This window comes from Halichoerus grypus, chromosome 1 (assembly GCF_964656455.1).
Source record: "Halichoerus grypus chromosome 1, mHalGry1.hap1.1, whole genome shotgun sequence".
NCBI classification, from domain to species: domain Eukaryota; kingdom Metazoa; phylum Chordata; class Mammalia; order Carnivora; family Phocidae; genus Halichoerus; species Halichoerus grypus.
In genome coordinates, this window is record NC_135712.1 from 125,789,677 (window position 1) to 125,804,377 (window position 14,701).

Consider the following 14,701-nt stretch of genomic DNA (forward strand, 5'->3'; position numbering starts at 1 on the left):
GACAGTCAATACTTAAACGTGAGTCAAATGTGTAAGCCATTTGTGCCTTGCAAATCAGCCCAAATCAGAAGTATAAAATTCAGGTCTCTAAAGTTTGAAGAAAACTGAGTTATACCTCAAAGAAATCAGACTTGGGATGAATCAGGAATTTTAAGAACAATTAGCCATCTGTTTTCCAGTACTGTCCCCCCTCAAGCTATTGATACACACAGACATTTGGATGTAGGCTATGCAAATTAAAATGTAAGTTCTGGGAAGGTGGAAATTTTGTTTGTCTTGTCTACTGCTACGTCCTCAGTGCTTAGAATAGGCTCAGGCATATAGTAGGTATTCAGTAAATGCATCAGTGATCCTACAAAACTGACACAGGTGGCACTGTCAAGCAGAATTTTCTGCAATGATAAAAAATTCTGTAAGTTATATTGTCCAACACGGTAGCCATTAATTACAGGTGGCTACTGAGCACTTAGAACGTTGCTAGTATAACTGGCGAAAGAATTTTAAATTTAAAATTAAATAGCTATAGGCACAGTCAGAGAGGCTGAGGAAAAGGAGTATGTGTGGGTGGGGCATAGAAAAACAATAGTGAGTGCATAATTCAAGAAACTTAATTATTATTTCTGACCGGGGAAGTGTTTCAGATAAGTGCAGATAGGGTGGACAATGCTTCCTGGGCTCCAGATTCTTTCCACTTTCCCTAAAGTTCATGGCAGCAATTGTTGAGGCAGGGAGGGCTGAATTTCAGATTTAAGATGAGACCGCACTCCTCAAACACCAGGGACAAGGTGGTGTTGAGCCCATACACAAAAAAGCTGGTGGAAGAGTGACTGCTGTATGGCCAAAGACGCCAAGTGTCTGCAGAAACAAAAGCAGTGAAGAACTTAGGACTTCTCTCTTGGCTCAGCTTACTCTTGTGTTCATTCAAATATTTTCTAATGCTCCCTAAGTGCCAGGCCCTGTTTTCTTGTTTTCCTTTCTTAGGGGATGGTATTTCAAGGACTGATCTTTGCAATTGAGTTGGGCCTTGAGGTTCTTGGGTTTGCCACAAAATAGAGGACATCCTGGGAAGAAAGGGCTGCCTCGCAAAATGAGATGGTTAAACGAGAGCCATTTAATGTTAATTAAAAAGAAAAAAAAGACATACCCTTTTTTCTGTACCCAAACTAGTGAAAACTGTTGTTTACGTGGCATAAGGCCTGAAATTACAGCATACTATTATGTTCTGCCTTGACTTCTGGTAAAATCAGGAAGGCCTTCAATGGCCTACCTCCCCAATCTGGATAAGGTTCCCTAGCTAAGCAACTCTCCTTATCAAAGGAATCAGGCATAGTTCCTTCTTATCCCTGAGTAACGTGTTTTAGTTCCTAACAAGCAAGTGGAATTATTCAAACAAGCCAATCACATCCTCCCCAGCAACCAGGGGGCACCTCACCCTCTTGATAGCACAAACCTGCTTGCCACAACTCCTGGCTCTTCACGCTGTTCCTGAGTGCAGCTCCCATGTGGCCCTGTGTGACATGCAGTGTTCTCATCCCCCAGCTATGAATATGTGACTAATCAACTGCTGTTGATCGCATGCATCCAGTGTTGTGTGTTTGGCCATCCCCAAAACCCTACAGTGGGATCCCTTCCTCATCAATGGAGTGAATAGGAAGTGATTAAAACAAGTTCTGGGGCGCCTGGGTGGCTCAGTCGTTAAGCGTCTGCCTTTGGCTCAGGTCATGATCCCAGGGTCCTGGGATCGAGCCCCGCATCAGGCTCCCTGCTCTGCGGGAAGCCTGCTTCTCCCTCTCCCACTCCCCCTACTTGTGTTCCCTCTCTTGTTGTGTCTCTGTCAAATAAATAAATAAAATCTTAAAAAAAACCAAAAACCAAGTTCTACATATTTTTATAAACTCTTCCTAAGTAATTCAGCAGTTGTTGCTGGGTGAGATAAAATTTATTGATATTTAAGACAATCCCAACCCTTCTGAACTCTCTGTTATATGTCAGGGGCATGAAACCTCTAAAAACTACATTTCTCAGAGGGCCTCGTCATCAGATTAGATTCCCATTAGACTCCCACTGTTTGGGAGCACAAGCATGACATTTGAAGGGTAAAAGAGAAGCCATTATTCACCAGTAGCAGCTGTGGGTTAGCACTAGACAAGAAATGGAAGGTTTTGTCAGAGGCTGCTCAGAGTCCACCAGAGAACCACCTATTTACTTAGGTACTGCAGGCAGCTAATGCTTTTATCGGCTATTCCCCTATGTCTCCTTCATGTTCATCTTCTTAAAATCTGCTGTAGCAAATGCCTTTGCACCCTGGTTCATACCCTCTTGGCTTCACCTTTAATTTCAGCTGTGGTTACACAGTTCCATACAGGCTTCAACTTCATGGTGGCAGCATTGCCCCTCAAGTGCAGAATACACATTTCCATTTTCTGTTCTAGCATTCCTCTGACATAGCAGATGTCATGAGAGTTAGTTGGGGCTACATACATGTTGCAGCTCAGAAATACAGGAGTTAATATCCATGGGGCAATTCTTGGGAGCCAGTGGATACATCTTCCTACCCTTCATCCTGTGGGCAGACAATTCTGAAAGGTATTCTCTAGGTTTCTCAGTAGGTTCTGATAGAATCAAGCTCCCATTATGCAATCTCTACAACACACCCCTATTGGCCATTCCTCTTTGCCTTATTTCACAATGCTGATCTCTGGGATTGGCTCCCAAATAAACTATCTACTCCTAAGTCCTTGCCTCAAGCTCTACTTTAGGAAGAATCCAAACTAAGATAGTGACTTTCCTGAGCTTTGCTCCTCCAGCCTTCCACAAGTTGTATAAGCTTCTGATTCCCTGTATTAAAATATTTCTTATTCTTCACATTTAGAGTAGCTTCTGTTTTCCTGACCCAACTGTGATTAATATGGTTATATAATATTCCATCGCATATCAGATCATTTTATCTATTACTCTGCAAATGGACATCAATAGGGCCACCATTATTTTACTTTTGTTATCTTCAGTACTTTGATTACTATGGAAGATATTACTAGTTGTTTTGCCAACAGACATTCTCCCAATCTTCCTTATTAACAAAACCCAAGTTGGGTTAACCTGACAATATAGCTGACCATAGGACTGCTGACAATACTGGCTCCATCTTTGGCCCTCCATCTTGTTCATGTTAGTTCAGTGATCTCTCTTGGGGCTGTGTTCTGAGCCCCATGGAGATTAATATACATACCTTAGAAATGCCCACCAAGGCTGGAAAGGGGGGAGGTTTGTTTTGGCCGCCCATGAATCTGTTAGAGATAATATAGTCTTTCCCCTTCTTGATGCACAGATTGTGCCACAAGATCTAATTAAAGGGTAACTGACAATTAGGTGCATGTAAGCTCTCTGAGGTGCAAGCAACCCCTTTAATCTCATTATAATGCCCTTTTGTGTGTCTCCTCACTCTATAAAATCTGTGGACTAAGGTCCAGATTTTGTAGAGAATAACTATGCAGCTGCTGTGGATTGTCCTCCACCCAATTCCCCCCTGTCAGTAAGTTACCCTGAATAAAACTCTATGTAAACTGTATGGAGGGCCTGCTTTGTTTTCCAGTCTCAAAGTGCCTTCTCAGTTTGGGACATACTTCATGGTTTCTCCTGCACCTTCTAACACTGACCAAACCTTAATTTTACAGTCTCCCTTGAAGCTAGGAGAGAGAGTTCTAGTTAATGAGAAACAGAAGTTCATCTGAGATTTCTAGAAAAATTTTAGCTGTATTGGTGTCCTTTTCTCTTCCCATTTGGAACAATGACATGAAATAAACTTACCATCCCATAGCCACAAGGGACAATGAGGACTAAAGCCATTGCTTGGGATGTCAATGGTATGATGGAGCTGTCTCAGGAGTCCTGAATATTGGGTCTCCCCACTTCTTGTTATGAGAAAGATAAATGTCTATTTTGTTAAGGTGCTGTAATGGTTTCTTTTACATTGCTGAGTGCAATCTTCTACCTGATATACTGTCCTCATATTTTTAACTTTGAATCATTTCCTTTGACTTGACTCCTGGAAGGAAACTGCCAGGTCAGTCAAGAGAGAGGTAGGTGTGTGAGTGTGTGTGTGTGTGTGCATGTGTGTAGAAATTTATAATATGCTAAATTATTTTATAAAAAGACTACAACAATCTACATGGCTACCATCATAATTTGAGACTATATATTCTAAAAAGGGACATTGTACGTGTTTTGTAATAATCTTGCTAATTAATTTTCATTTTGATTACCAGTCTAATATACTATAAGTCCTAAGCTCATAGGCTACATGGAAAAAAAAAAAAGCTCTGTGGAATCCCTACTCATGACAGCTGTCAGCATTGTGTCCACTCAAAAAAGCAGCACATACTATGATAGCCCTACAATGTTGTCATCATAGGCTATTAAGACAGCCACCAGCATGACCTCCTTCAGAAAAAAAAAAAAAAATTATTCCCCCACTGCTCCAACCAAATAGACTATAGTCAAGGGAGATGTAGAGATGAGAAAACACACAACAATGAGAAGATGTCAAGACGACCAGTGTGGCCAATGGCTTACTAACAGCTAAAGGATCTACTTCTATCTGCAAAAGATGGAGGGAAAGGTGGAAAAGTCCTTGCATCACTCCAAATTAAAGGAGAACTGTTAGATAACAAGAGACAAAGGTGGGGCATTTTTATCTGACAGCTCCAGAGCTTTTATATCCCAAAAGAGATATGAAAGAAACCATGGTAAAGAGATCATAGCCAAACAGGCGTTATAATGGCTTGCCAGGCACTATGCCCGTGTGTGCAAAACTCAGCCTCATCTTACATCTGAGCTCATTTTCTCCCTTTATTGGCAACTGTAAGAGGCAATATCCTGGCTAAGTGAGTCATCACAACATTGCTTCATGGCAGAGACTCCTGGAACATCATTCATTCATTTATTATATTCATTCATTCACTCACTGGCTTTTCTTGCATGCCTACTGCCAGTAAGTGGTAACAATACACCCCTTGGACTCAAGGAGCTTACCATCTGGGAGGAAAAGGACACACACAGAAGCATAGAAGACACTAGAGAATCCTTTTCTGGAGAAATAAAAGAACTAAAATCTAATCAAGTTGAAATCAAAAGGGCTACTAATGAGATGGAATCAAAAATGGAAGCTCTAACTGCTAGGAGAAATGAGACAGAAGAGAATTAATAATATAGAAGACAAAATGATGGAGAATAAGCTGAGAAAAAGAGAGATAAACAACTACTGGATCACGAGGGGAGAATTCGGGAGATAAATGATACCATAAAGCGAAACAACATTAGAATAATTAGGATCCCAGAAGAAGAAGAAAGAGAGAGATGGGCAGAAGGGTATATTGGAGCAAATTATAGCAGAGAATTTCCTAATTTGGGGAAGGAAACAGGCATCAAAATCCAAGAGGCACAGAGAACCCCCCTCAAAATCAATAAAAATAGGTCAACACCCCAACACAGAATAGTGAAACTTGTAAATCTCAGAGACAAAGAGAAAATCCTAAAAGCAGCTCAGGACAATAGGTCCATAACCTACAAGGGTATAAATATTAGACCAGCAGCAGACCTATCCACAGAGACCTAGCAGGCCAGAAAGGACTGGCATGATATATTCAGGGTGTTAATGAGAAAAATATGCAGGCAAGAATAATTTATCCAGCTAGGATGCCATTCAAAATACAAGGAGAGATAAAAAGCTTCCAGGAAATTGGGGCACCTGGGTGGCTCAGTTGGTTAAGTGTCTGCCTTCAGCTCAGGTCATGATCCCAGGGTCCTGGGATTGAGCCCCACATCGGGCTTCCTGCTCAGTGGGGAGTCTGCTTCTCCCTCTCCCTCTGCCATTCCCCCTGCTTGTGCTCTCTTTTTCCTTGTCAAATAAGTAAATAAAATCTTTTAAAAAAAGCTTCCAAGAAAAACAGAAATTCATGATCACCAAACCAGCCCTACAAGAAATACTAAAAGTGATCCTTTAAGCAAAGAGAGGGTCCAAAAGTAACACAGACCAGAAAGAAAGAGACAATCTACAGAAACAGTCATTTTACAGGCAATACAACGGCACTGAATTCATATCTGTCAATAGTTACTCTGAATGTAAATGGCCTAAATGCCCCAATCAAAAGAAACAGGGTATCAGATTGGATAAAAAAGCAAGACCCATCAATATGCTGTCTGCAAGAGACTCATTTTAGACCCAAAGACACCTTCAGATTGAAAGTGAGTGGGAGGGGGTAGAAAACCATTTATCATGCTAACGGACATCAAAAGAAAGCTGGGGTGGCAATCCTTATATCAGACAAATTAGATTTAAGCCAAAGACTGTAATTAGAGATAAGGACACTATATCATGATTAAAGGGCCTATCCAACAAGAAGATCTAACAATTATAAATATTTATGTCCCTAACATTGGAGCAGCTAATTATATAAGCCAACTAATAACAATTAAACACATGGATAACAATACAAAAATAGCAGGGGACTTTAACACCCCACTCACTGCAATGGACAGGTCATCTAAGCAGATCAACAAGAAAGAATGACACACTGGACCAGATGGACTTCACAGATATGTTCAGAGCATGACTTTCTAAAGCAACAGAATATACATTCTTCTCAAGTGCACATGGAACATTCTCCAGAAGAGATCACATACTGGGTTACAACTCAGGTCTCAACTGGTACCAAAAGACTGGAATCATCCCCTGCATATTTTTGGACCACAATGCTTTGAAGCTGGAACTCAATCACAAGAGGAAAGTTGGAAAGAACTCAAATACATGGAGGCTAAAGAGCATCCTACTAAAGAATAAATGGATCAACTAGGAAATTAAAGAGGAATTAAAAAAAATTCATGGAAACAAATGAAAATGAAAACACAACTGTTCAAAAACTTTGGGGTGCAGCAAAGGCGGTCCTAAAAGGGAAGTATATAGCAATACAAGCCTTTCTCAAGAAACAAGAAAGGCCTCAAATACACAACCTAACCTTACACCTAAAGGAGCTGGATAAAGAACAGCAAATGAAGCCTAAACCCAGCAGGAGAAGAGAAATAATAAAGATTAGAGCAGAAATCAATGAAACAGAAACCAGAACAGATAAATGAAAGTAGGAGCTGGTTCTTTGAAAGAATTAATAAGATCGATAAACCCCTGGCCAGACTTATCAAAAAGAAAAGAGAAGGGACCCAAATAAAACTAAGATCACAACCAAAACCAAAGAAATACAAACAAGTATAAGAACATATTATGAGCAACTATATGCCAAAAACTTAGGCAATCTGGAAGAAATGGATGCATTCCTGGAAACTTATAAACTACCAAAACTGAAACAGGAAAAAATTGAAAATCAGAACAGACCCATAACCAGCAAGGAAATTGAAGGAATACTCAAAAATCTCTGAACAAACAAGAGTCCAGGCCCGGATGCCTTCCCAGGGGAATTCTACCAAACATTTAAAGAAGAACTACTACCCATTCTTCTGAAGATGTTTCAAAAAATACAAACGGAAGGAAAACTTCCAAACTCGTTCTATGAGGCCAGCATTACCTTGATCCCCAAACCAGATAAAGACCCCACCAAAAAGGAGAATTACAGACCAATATCCTTGATGAACATGGATGCCAAAATTCTCACCAAGATACTGGCCAATAGGATCCAACAGTACCTTAAAAGGATTATTCACCACAACCAAGTGGGATTTATTCCTGGGCTGCAAAGGTGGTTCAACATCCTCAAAATCAATCAATGTGATACACACATAAATAAAAGAAAGGACAAGAACCATATGATCCTCTCAATTGATGCAGAAAAAGCATTTGACAAAGTACAGCATCCTTTCTTGATTAAAACTCTTCACAGCATAGGGATAAAGGGAGCATACCTCAATATCATAAAAGCTATATACAAAAAGACCACAGTGAATATCATTCTCAATGGGGAAAAACTGAGAGCGTTTCCCCTAAGGTCAGGAACACGGCAGGGATGTCCACTATCACCACTGCTGTTCAACAGAGTACTAGAAGTCCTAGCCTCAGCAATAAGACAAAAGAAAATGCCTCTGAATCAGAAAGAAGTCAAACTCTCACTCTCCACAGATGACATGATACTGCATGTGAAAAACCCACAAGACTCCACCCCAAAATCGCTAGAACTCATATAGGAATTCACCAAAGTGGCAGGATATAAAATCAATGCACAGAAATCAGTGGCATTCCTATACACTAACAATGAGACAGAAGGAGGAGAAATTAAAAAGTCGATCCCATTTACAATTGCACCCAAAATCATAGGATACCTAGGAATCAACCTAACCAAAGAGGCAAAGGATCTGTACTCAGAAAACTATAGAACACTCATGAAAGAAACTGAGGAAGACACAAAGAAATGGAAAAACATTCCATGCTCACGGATTGGAAGAACAAATATTGTGAATATGTCTCTGCTACCTACAGCAATCTACACATTCAATGCAATCCCTATCAAAATATCATCCCCTTTTTTTACAGAGCTGGAACAAATAATCCCAAAATTTGTATGGAACCAGAAAAGACCCCTAATAACCATAGGAATGTTGAAAAAAATCAAAGCTGGTGGCATCATAATCTTGGACTTCACGCTCTATTACAAAGCTGCAATCATCAAGACAGTATGGTACTGGCACAAAAATAGACAAATAGATCAATGGAACAGAATACAGACCCCAGAAATGGACCCTCAACTCTATGGTCAACTAATCTTTGACAAAGCAGGAAAGAATATCCAATGGAAAAAAGTCTCTTCAATAAATGGTGCTGGGAAAATTGGATAGCCACATCAGAAGAATAAAACTGGACCATTTCTTTTTACCATACACAGATAAATAGACTCAAAATGGATGAAAGACCTAAATGTGAGATAGGAATCCATCAAAATCCTAGAGGAGAACACAGGCAATAACCTCTTCGACCTCAGCCGCAACAACTTCTTCCTAGACACATCACCAAAGGCAAGGGAAACAAAGGCAAAAATGAACTGTTGGGACTTCATCAAGATAAAAAGCTTTTGTATAGCAAAGGAAAGAGTTGACAAAACCAAAAGAAAACTGGCAGATGGGAGAGGATATTTTCAAATGACATAACAGATAAAATGTTAGTATCCAAGATCTATAAAGAACTTCTCAAACTCAACACCCAAAGAACAAATAACCCAGTCAAGAAGTGGGCAGAAGACATGAACAGACATTTCTCCAAAGAAGACATATAAATGGCCACAGACACATGAAAAATGCTCAACATCACTCAGGATCAGAGAAATACAAAATAAAACCACAATGAGATACCACCTCACACCAGTCAGAATGCTAAAATTAACAAGTCAGGAAATGACAGATTTTGGCGAGGATGTGGAGAAAGGGGAACCTTCCTACATGCTGGTGGGAATGTAAGCTGGTGCAGCCACTTTGGAAAACAGTACAGAGGTTCCTCAAAAAGTTGAAAATGGAGCTATTCTATGACCCAGCAATTGCAGTACTGGGTATTTAACCCAAAGATACAAATGTAGTGATCCGAAGGGGCACCTGCACCCAATGTTTATAGCAGCAACGTCCACAATAGTCAAACTATGGAAAGAGCCCAGATGTCCATCAACATATGAATGGATAAAGAAGATGTGGTATATATATAAAATGGAATACCAATCAGCCATCAAAAAATGAAATCCTGCCATTTGCAAGGATGTGGATGGAACTAGAGGGTATTATGCTAAGCGAAATAAGTCAATCAGAGAAAGACAGTTATCATTTGGTCTCACTCATATGTGGAATCTAAGAAACAAAACAGATGATCATAGGGGAAGAGAGGAAAAAATAAAACAAGATGAAATCAGAGAGGGAGACAAACCATAAGAGACTCTTAATCATAGGAAACAAACTGAGGGTTGCTGGAGGGGAGGCTGGTGGGGGGGTGGGGTAACTGGGTGATGGGAATTAAGGAGGACACATGATGCAATGAGCACTGTGGATTATATAAGACTGATGATCACTGACCTCTACCTCAGAAACCAAGAATACATTATATGTTAATTAACGGAGTTTAAAAAATGAAAAAAAAAAAAAACAAAGCACGGCAAGGTGAGGAGTTTTGCCCCTTGAATAGATGCTTGCTCATGTCATCACTCTGTTCAGAGTATGAACCTCAATTCTCCCCCTTCAGTCAAGGCTCAACTGAAATCTCTGCCCTGCAGGAAGTTTTTCCTGGTTACCCCAGCCCACTGGGCCCATTCTCTCTGGCATTGGTATATTTTGGGATGGCTTCCTTGATGATACATTACTTAGGGCTATCTGTCCGTTCAGCCATCATTCTATTCCACCACTTATCTACCTATCCACACATCCATCCACCCACCTATCTATCTACTCACCCATCTATCTACCCACTCATCCATCCATCCACTTGCCCAATCATCCATCCATCCACCCATTCCCCTACCCATCCATCCATCCATCCATCCAGCCAGCCAGCCAGCCAGGTAGCTATTCACCTATCCACCTATGCACCCAACCATCCACCTACCCTTCCACCCACCCACCTACCTACTTATCCAACAGTCACTGAGCCCTACTCTGTGGCTGGTCTGTGCCAGGCACTGGCTGCTAGAGATGGTACAGGCACTTTCATAGCCTAGAGAATTGGAAACTCTGTGTTATAGGTTAAATTGTGTCCCCTCAAATTCATATGTTGAAGTTGTAACATCCAGTACATGAGAATATGACCTTATAGATCACTGCAGATGTCATTAGTTAAAATGAGGTCATCAGGGCAGTCCCTGATCCAATATGACTGGTGTCCTGATAAAAAGGGGGGGAAATTTGGACATGTACCAGATGTGCACACAGGGAGAACACCATATGAAGATGAAGGCAGAGATTGGTGATGCTTCTACAAGTGAAGGAGTGCCAAAGATGGCCAGCAAACTACCAGAAGCTAGGCAAGATGCCTGGGATAGATTCTTCCTCACATACCTCAGAAGGAATCAACTTTGTCAACACCTTGATCTTGGACTCTAGCCTCCAGAACTGTGAGACAATGAATATTTGTTCTGTAAGCCACCAAGTTTGTGGTACTTTGTTATGGTAGCCCTGGCACTAATATACTATGGTAGGAGAGGAGGAAAAAAAGCTGTCAATATAAAAAATCAGTTCTGTATTAGAAAGGAAGCTGGTACCCAACCCATGTTTTGTTTCTCACCACACATAGGTAGGCTTTTTCAAGAAAGAATTAGCTTCCCTGCTGACTGGAAAACAAAATTATGGGATTTCATAATGGCAAAAATTTGGGGGCTTTATTTCCTTTTTTGATGCTGATAAGTTTAAACATTCAGGAAGTTGGTTTAAAAAAATATAACAGAAAAGACTATTTTTTTCTCCTTGTTTCATCTGGAATAAGTGTAGTCACTAGACAAGAAATGTAATTTGAAAATTATTAATAAATGCAGAGATTTGCCCACAGCACAACTGGTGTGAAAATGCTCTAGGAAAGTCAGGATTTCAATGAAGTGTCCAGTGAAATTATTTATATTACTAATTCATGGCAAAAAAGGTGAGGTTAAATTAAATGAAGGCTGATATGATTTAGGAATTAGTGTTCCTACTTTCCCTAAGTATTTGTATTTAATTGAAACTTATAATTGTTTTATAAATATGATAGATTCCAGGAAATGCCTATATTTAGCCAGTTTAATAGTAAAACTAATTTTATACAAAAAACTTAATTATGTGAAAAAACACGCCCATCTCTTTAATTTAGTTGGTCAGTCATTGAGAAATAGACCTAATGGTGTATCTAAGGCCCTACCATTCATGTGGGCACGGTAGGTTTAAATTATAGGTAAAAGCACAGGCAATTAATGTTTACTGTGCAATGACTGTGTGCTCAGCAATGTGCTAGATGGGACCTTTTCATCGGTGGCTTCACATCATTAAGTAGGCATTAATGTCTTTGTTTCTTTTAGAGTGCTCAGAAAGTTTAGGCTACTCAAAGTCATAAAGATAGCTGGTAGCAGAGCCATGATTTAGTTCAGGACTGCTAAGCCCACTGTCTTTGCATCAAACCACACTGTTCTCTTCTAAACATATACTGAATTCTTAAAAATTAGCTTTAAAAACCCAAACCTACCAAATCCCCGCATCATCGGTAATCACAAAGGCTCCTAACAAATTCTTTTTTTTTTTTTTTTTTAAGATTTCTTTTGAGGGGGAGAGGGGCAACAAGAGAGGGGAAGAGAGAAAGAGAGAGAGAGAGAAGCTGACTCCCTGCTGAGTGGGGGGCCCAACAAGGGGCTCAATCTCAGGACCCTGAGATCACAACCTGAGCCAAAACCAAGCAGTCAGATGCTTAACTGACTGTGCCACCCAGGTGCCTCCAAATGCTTTTCTTTAACTGAGTTATCTCTGAAGATTTCTTTTGGCCCTCTACAAACTGGTCGAAAGGTATATCTTTCCTCTTTGATTTTTATAGATTTCTATTTTTTTAAAAATTGAGGAGCAAAAATAACTGTTAAAAAAACTTTTATCTTGGGGAAGAATGAAGGGGGGAAATCGGAGGGGGAGACGAACCATGAGAGACGATGGACTCTGAAAAACAAACTGAGGGTTCTAGAGGGGAGGGGGGTGGGAGGATGGGTTAGCCTGGTGATGGGTATTAAAGAGGGCACATTCTGCATGGAGCACTGGGTGTTACGCACAAACAATGAATCATGGAACACTACATCTAAAACTAATGATGTAATGTATGGTGATTAACATAACAATAAAAAATAAAAAAAAACTTTTATCTTTGGGGCGCTTGGGTGGCTCAGTTGGTTAAGCGTCTGTCTTCAGCTCAAGTGATGATCCCAGGGTCCTGGGATCGAGTCCCTCATCAGGCTCCCTGCTCAGTGGGGGAGCCTGCTTCTCTCTCTGCCTGCTGCTTCCCCTGCTTGTGCTCTCTCTCTCTGAAAAATAAATAAAATCTTAAAAACTTTTATCTTTGATTTAAGGACAAAATTCTACCTCCTCTTTAGCCCCCCACACTGGATATTAGATCCATAATCTTTGCTTCCTTTGTCCTAAGAAATGAAATATTAATTTGCAAAGCAATGCTCAGACCCTTCCTAGAGCTCTGACTCCTGATTCAGGAATGCACTATGTCTTAGGACAAGTAACACGTCAGGTAGATTCTGGACTCTCACTGATTTTTCTATTTTTCTGCTAAACCCACTGACTTCTTTTTCTGAAATCACATACATATACAGTGTAAACTTCGTTTCAAAAATCCATTCACACTTCCTTTTGTCTGATATTTCAAATTTCAACATGTTCCCATGGCATCTTTTATTGCTTTCCAAAACATTCTTTGTCCTCATCAAGCTGGTGTTTTTACTTACTTCTTGCCATGCACACTCACACGTGAGCCTCATGCTGCCCATTTCCACTTCAATATTAATCTTCTATAGGGAATGTCCTCTTTCCTTCCCACTGGCAATTCAAACATATTTGCTTCAAAACTTAACTTTCACCAAAATCCTCTCCTGCTGTAATTGCTCTTTAGCCTACATCCCTTAACAATCATGCATATATTCCTTACAGAATTAAAAAATCCTAGAGTTGTAAGGAGCCTCAAAGGGCAACTATTTACATCTCATCGCAATACAGGAGTCCTTTTTACAACACTGAAAACTAGCCAAAAAAGAAACAAAAAGTGGGGGGAGGGTTGTTTCCATCTGAAATTGAAGAGAAAAAATTCATGCCATGAAACAGGAAAGGTTAAACAAATTATTACAAAGGGTATATATATTCTTCTTTTAACCCCAAACTTTCCTGAGACTCCAAAGAGAATATAATTTCATTCTGATAAAGGTAAACTGAGTTACCATTATTAATTGGTTTAACTCAGGTCAACTCAGCAAACATCAAGCATATGTAAAAATTCCTAAAACTTTTGTTATTTCTTTATATCTTGCTATAAATTTAGGATGCTATTTAAATGCAAAAACCAATATTAATAAATGTTATAGTTCATTTTTATTTTTATTTACTTTTTAAAGATTTTATTTATTTGTTTGACAGAGACACAGCGAGAGAGGGAACACAAGCAGGGGGAGCAGGAGAGGAAGAAGTAGGCTTTCTGCAGAGGAGGGGGCCTGATGCAGGGCTCGATCCCAGGACCCTGGGATCATGACCTGAGCCGAAGGCAGATGCTTAACGACTGAGCCACCCAGGTGCCCCTATAGTTCATTTTTAATGAAGAGTAATATTTTGGTAAAAGTATTAGAAGAAGTATTAACCTTGTTATAAGTTTACTACCTACTTGTTGTCTATATTAGCTATGTAGGAAGTCTGTCTAGTTGGACCCTGAGACCAGCCTGCCATCTGGTGACAACCAACTCAAATTACAGGTAAAATATTTGAAGGAAACATTCTAGAAGGAAATAGAGATTGACTGTCAATATTGAAACTAAGACTAAAATCCTACGAATGACACCTAACTGTTCATAGTAGTATGCCTCACCTTTTTCATTACTTACCCCCTTAGGAGACTTTCTGGGCATTTTCCCCATATGTTCCCTCCATGAAATTTTAATACCACAGATATACTGTGCATTTGTTTTATATCATGTTTATATCTGTGTTTTATACAAAACAAGAGTCAGCACAAGGT

At 39.9% G+C, this 14,701-nt stretch overlaps 1 protein-coding gene across 10 annotated transcripts in view; it reads right to left on the reverse strand.

The window, feature by feature from the left end:
- TMEM108 (transmembrane protein 108) overlaps positions 1 to 14,701 on the reverse strand; it is a 387,164-nt gene that overhangs the window by 179,521 nt on the left and 192,942 nt on the right. The window contains exon 1 of one of the 10 annotated variants that reach the window (XM_078071698.1): positions 626 to 702. The exons of the other annotated variants lie outside the window; for them this stretch is intronic. The gene's annotated coding sequence lies outside the window, so the exon portion shown is untranslated. Of the gene's footprint in view, positions 1 to 625; positions 703 to 14,701 lie in introns of those variants that run through there. 10 annotated transcript variants of the gene reach the window in all.